This window comes from Seriola lalandi, unplaced genomic scaffold, assembly GCF_002814215.2.
Source record: "Seriola lalandi dorsalis isolate HSWRI2012SDOR001 ecotype SW California unplaced genomic scaffold, Sedor1 jcf7180002053728, whole genome shotgun sequence".
Classification (NCBI taxonomy): Eukaryota; Metazoa; Chordata; class Actinopteri; order Carangiformes; family Carangidae; genus Seriola; species Seriola lalandi.
Genome location: NW_019524281.1, coordinates 48,391 through 54,533, shown reverse-complemented (window position 1 = coordinate 54,533; position 6,143 = coordinate 48,391).

The following is a 6,143-nucleotide window of genomic DNA, read 5'->3' as shown; positions in this document are numbered from 1 at the left end:
TGGGGCGCCTGCTTAGACCACTACGCTACACGACGCCCTATACTATCTTTTTTGATGCCTGACCATAGTATGACGGTTTTATGACCTTTTATGCCTTAATATACTATGATGTTTTTTGACGTTTTATGCCATACTATACTATGACGTTTTTTGGCATTTTTATGCCTAATTATATTATTTCGTCTCATGCCTTGCCATACTATGACGTTTATATGACTTTTTATGCCTTAATATACTATGATGTTTTTTGGAGGTTTTATGCCATGCTATACTTAGATGTTTGTTGGCATTTTTATGCCTTAATATACTATGATGTTTTTTGGACGTTTTATGCCATACTATACTATGACATTTTCGGCATTCTTATGCCATACTATACTTTGACATTATTTGACATTTTTATGCCTAATTATATTATTTCGTCTCATGCCTTGCCATGCTATGACGTATATATGACCTTTTATGCCTTAATATAATATGATGTTTTCTGGACGTTTTATGCCATACTATACTTAGATGTTTTGTGGCATTTTTATGCCTTACTATACTATCCTGTTTGATGCCTGACCATACTATGACGTTTATATGACCTTTTATGCCTTAATATACTATGATGTTTTTTGACGTGTTACGCCATACTATACTTAGATGTTTTGTGGCATTTTTATGCCATACTATACTATTCTGTTTGATCCCTGACCATAGTATGACGTTTTTATGACCTTTTATGCATTAATATACTATGATGTTTTTTGGACGCTTTATGCCATACTATACTATGACGTTTTCGGCATTCTTATGCCATACTATACTTAGATGTTTTGTGGCATTTTTATGCCTTACTATACTATCTTTTTTGATGCCTGACCATACTGTGATGGTTTTATGACCTTTTATACCTTAATATACTATGATGTTTTTTGACGTTTTGTGCCATACTATACTATGACGTTTTTTGGCATTTTTATGCCTACTATACTTTGACGTTATTTGGCATTTTTATGCCTAATTATATTATTTCATCTCATGCCTTGCCATGCTATGACGTTTATATGACCTTTAATGCCTTAATATACTATGATGTTTTTTTGACGTGTTATGCCATACTATACTATGACGTTTTTTTGGCATTTTTATGCAATACTAAGATGTTTTTTGGCATTTTCATGCCTTACTATACTATCCTGTTTGATGCCTGACCATACTATGACGTTTTTATGACCTTTTATGCCTTAATATACTGTGATGTTTTTTGACGTTTTATGCCATACTATACTATGACGTTTTTTTGGCATTTTTATGCAACACTATACTTAGATGTTTTGTGGCATTTTTATGCCTTACTATACTATCTTTTTTGATGCCTGACCATACTATGATGGTTTTATGACCTTTTATGCCTTAATATACTATGATGTTTTTTGGACGTTTTATGCCATACTATACTATGACGTTTTCGGCATTTTTATGCCTAATTATATTATTTCATCTCATGCCTTGCCATGCTATGACGTTTATATGACCTTTTATGCCTTAATATACTATGATGTTTTTTTTACGTGTTATACCATACTATACCATGACGTTTTTTGGCATTTTTATGCCTTGCTATACTATCCTTGTTTGATGCATGACCAAACTATGACGATTTTATAACCTTTTATGCCTTAATATACTATGATGTTTTTTGACGTTTTATGCCATACTATACTATGACGTTTTCGGCATTCTTATGCCATACTGTACTTTGACGTTTGTTGGCATTTTTATGCAATATTATACTTAGATGTTTTGTGGCATTTTTATGCCTTACTATTAAAGTATATTTTTTGGGCTTTTTATGCCTTTACTTGGCAGCATAATGGAGAGAGGCAGGAAACGGGGAGGCAGAGAGAGGGGAGATGACACGCAGCGAAGGGCCGTCCGATGCGGGATTCGAGCCGGGGCCAACTGCAGCGAGGATCGTAGCCTCCACACATGGGGCGCCTGCTTAGACCACTACGCTACACGACGCCTTATACTTTCTTTTTTGATGCCATACTATACTATGACGGTTTTTGGCATTTTTATGCAATACTATACATAGATGTTTGTTGGCATTTTTATGCCTTACTATACTATCTTGTTTGATGCTTGACCATACTATGACGGTTTTATGACCTTTTATGCCTTAATATACTATGATGTTTTTTGACGTTTTATGCCATACTATACTATGACGTTTTTTGGCATTTTTATGCAATACTATACTTAGATGTTTGTTGGCATTTTTATGGCTTACTATACTATCTTGTTTGATGCTTGACCATACTATGACGGGTTTATGACCTTTTATGCCTTAATATACTATGATGTTTTTTGGACGTGTTATGCCATACTATACTATGATGTTTTTTTTTACGTGTTATGCCATACTATACCATGACATTTTTTGGCATTTTTATGCCTAACTATACTATCCTGTTTGATGCCTGACCATACTATGACGTTTATATGACCTTTTATGCCTTAATATACTATGATGTTTTTTGGACGTTTTATGCCTTAATATACTATGACGTTTTTTGGCATTTTTATGCCTAATTATATTATTTCGTCTCATGCCTTGCCATGCTATGACGTTTATACGACCTTTTATGCCTTAATATAATATGATTTTTTTTTTGACGTGTTATGCCATACTATACTATGACGTTTTTTTGATACCTGACCATAGTATGACGGTTTTGTGACCTTTTATGCCTTAATATACTATGACGTTTTCGGCATTCTTATGCCATACTATACTTAGATGTTTTGTGGCATTTTTATGCCTTACTATACTATTCTGTTTGATCCCTGACCATACTATGACGATTTTATGACCTTTTATGCCTTAATATACGATGATGTTTTTTGGACGTTTTGTGCCATACTATACTATGCCGTTTTTTGGCATTTTTATGCCTAATTATATGATTTCGTCTCATGCCTTGCCATACTATGACGTTTATATGACCTTTTATGCCTTAATATACTGTGATGTTTTCTGGACGTTTCATGCCATACTATACTATGAAGTTTTCGGCATTCTTATGCCATACTATACTTTGACGTTATTTGGCATTTTTATGCCTAATTATATTATTTCATCTCATGCCTTGCCATGCTATGATGTTTATATGACCTTTTATGCCTTAATATACTATGATGTTTTTTGGACGCTTTATGCCATACTATACTATGACGTTTTCGGCATTCTTATGCCATACTATACTTAGATGTTTTGTGGCATTTTTATGCCTTACTATACTATTCTGTTTGATCCCTGACCATACTATGACGGTTTTATGACCTTTTATGCCTTAATATACGATGATGTTTTTTGGACGTATTATGCCATACTATACTATGACGTTTTTTGGCATTTTTATGCCTAATTATATTATTTCGTCTCATGCCTTGCCATACTATGACGTTTATATGACCTTTTATGCCTTAATATACTTTGATGTTTTTTTGACGTTTTATGCCATACTATACTATGACGTTTTTTGGCATTTTTATGCCTTACTATACTATTTTGTTTGATGCTTGACCATACTATGACGGTTTTATGACCTCTTATGCCTTAATATACGATGATGTCTTTTGGATGTTTTATGCCATACTATACTATGATGTTTTTTTTTACGTGTTATGCCATACTATACCATGACATTTTTTGGCATTTTTATGCCTTACTATACTATCCTGTTTGATGCCTGACCATACTATGACGTTTATATGACCTTTTATGCCTTAATATACTATGATGTTTTTTGGACGTTTTATGCCATACTATACTATGACGTTTTTGGCATTCTTATGCCATACTATACTTTGACGTTATTTGGCATTTTTATGCCTTACTATACTATCTTTTTTGATGCCTGACCATACTATGATGGTTTTATGACCTTTTATACCTTAATATACTATGATGTTTTTTGACGTTTTATCCCATACTATACTATGACGTTTTCGGCATTCTTATGCCATACTATACTTTGACGTTATTTGGCATTTTTATGCATAATTATATCATTTCGTCTCATGCCTTGCCATGCTATGACGTTTATATTACCTTTTATGCCTTAATATATGATGATGTTTTTTGGACATTTTATGCCATACTATACTATGACGTTTTCGGCATTCTTATGCCTAATTATATTATTTCGTCTCATGCCTTGCCATACTATGACGTTTATATGACCTTTTATGCCTTAATATAATATGATGTTTTTTGGACGTTTTATGCCTTAATATACTATGATGTTTTTTTTACGTGTTATGCCATACTATACCATGACGTTTTTTGGCATTTTTATGTCTTACTATACTATCTTGTTTGATGCCTGACCATAGTATGACGTTTATATGACCTTTTATGCCTTAATATACTATGATGTTTTTTTTACATGTTATGCCATACTATACTTAGATGTTTTGTGGAATTTTTATGCCTTACTATACTATTCTGTTTGATCCCTGACCTTAGTATGACGTTTTTATGACCTTTTTCGCATTAATATACTATGATGTTTTTTGGACGCTTTATGCCATACTATACTATGACGTTTTCGGCATTCTTATGCCATACTATACTTTGACGTTATTTGGCATTTTTATGCGTAATTATATCATTTCGTCTCATGCCTTGGCATGCTATGACGTTTATATTACCTTTTATGCCTTAATATACTATGATGGTTTTTTTACGTGTTATGCCATACTATACCAGGACGTTTTTTGGCATTTTTATGCCTCACTATACTATCCTGTTTGATGCCTGACCATAGTATGACGTTTATATGACCTTTTATGCCTTAACATACTATGATGTTTTTTGGACGTTTTATGCCATACTATACTATGACGTTTTCGGCATTCTTATGCCATACTATACTTAGATGTTTTGTGGCATTTTTATGCCTTACTATACTATTCTGTTTGATCCCTGACCATACTATGACATTTATATGACCTTTTATGCCTTACTATACTGTGACTTTTTATGTCTTATACTATGACTTTTCATGCCTACATATACTATGACATTTTTATGACATTTTATGCCTTACTATTCTTTGATGTTTTTATGCCTCACTATACATTAACTTTTTATGCCTTAATATACTGTGGCATTTCTTATGAATTACTATAAAATGATTTATGAAATATATATGTCACATATGTCGCTATATCAAGATTGATTTTACCATACATACTCTGGACATATGACAATATAAGTTTACAACATATGAAATACAAATAGTAAAATGCAACTTCATTAAAACAACATGGTTATTAAATGTTATATGTTTGTATATGATTCTCAATAATATCTTCTCGAATTTAAACATAAAAGTATATATTTTATATTTACATATCTAATAACATACTGACAGGCTTTGGAATGTTTATATATTCATGTAAGACATGTCTTTTATATAAACAGACATACTAAAGTACATGTTTCTCTCAGCTAGACATATATGTCAATATATGATATTTTTCCAATTTGTATCATTTTTACATATATAGGCTACACTATATATATATATGTATTTAATTAATACATAATATATAATTCATATGTACATATATTTCATGTATGGAAATTCAACACATATATACACTTGCGTATGGGCATTCCTGAATGCAAATTTAGATCTTATAAACCGTTTGGTTACGGTATTTTGGAGGGGTGGCGGGGGTTATTTCGTCAATACCAATGTTGAGAGTTTATGTCAGGTCCCCATGTGACATAAGCACATTTTAGGTAGGCTGTATGGTATAAGGTGCAAGACATTCAGAGGAATAACAAAAAAAGAAGTGCCCAGAAATACAAAAATAGCTGGCTTTTGTGACAAACTCCGAGTAAGAGACACCCTTTTAGCACATGAGGATGTAGTTTTGACTCACATCTGCTGTCGTGGACTTGGTATCACAAAACACGTCCTTCTACGAGACTGGTGGAAACGTAGCTTGTAGGCCTTGCTTCTGCCTTATATTGATGTGTATACAATAGAAGTTTTATTTAACGTTAAATATGTATGATAACACCTATACGTGCAGTCACAAGAAACAAACATTACCTCTGCGTGGCACAACTGCAC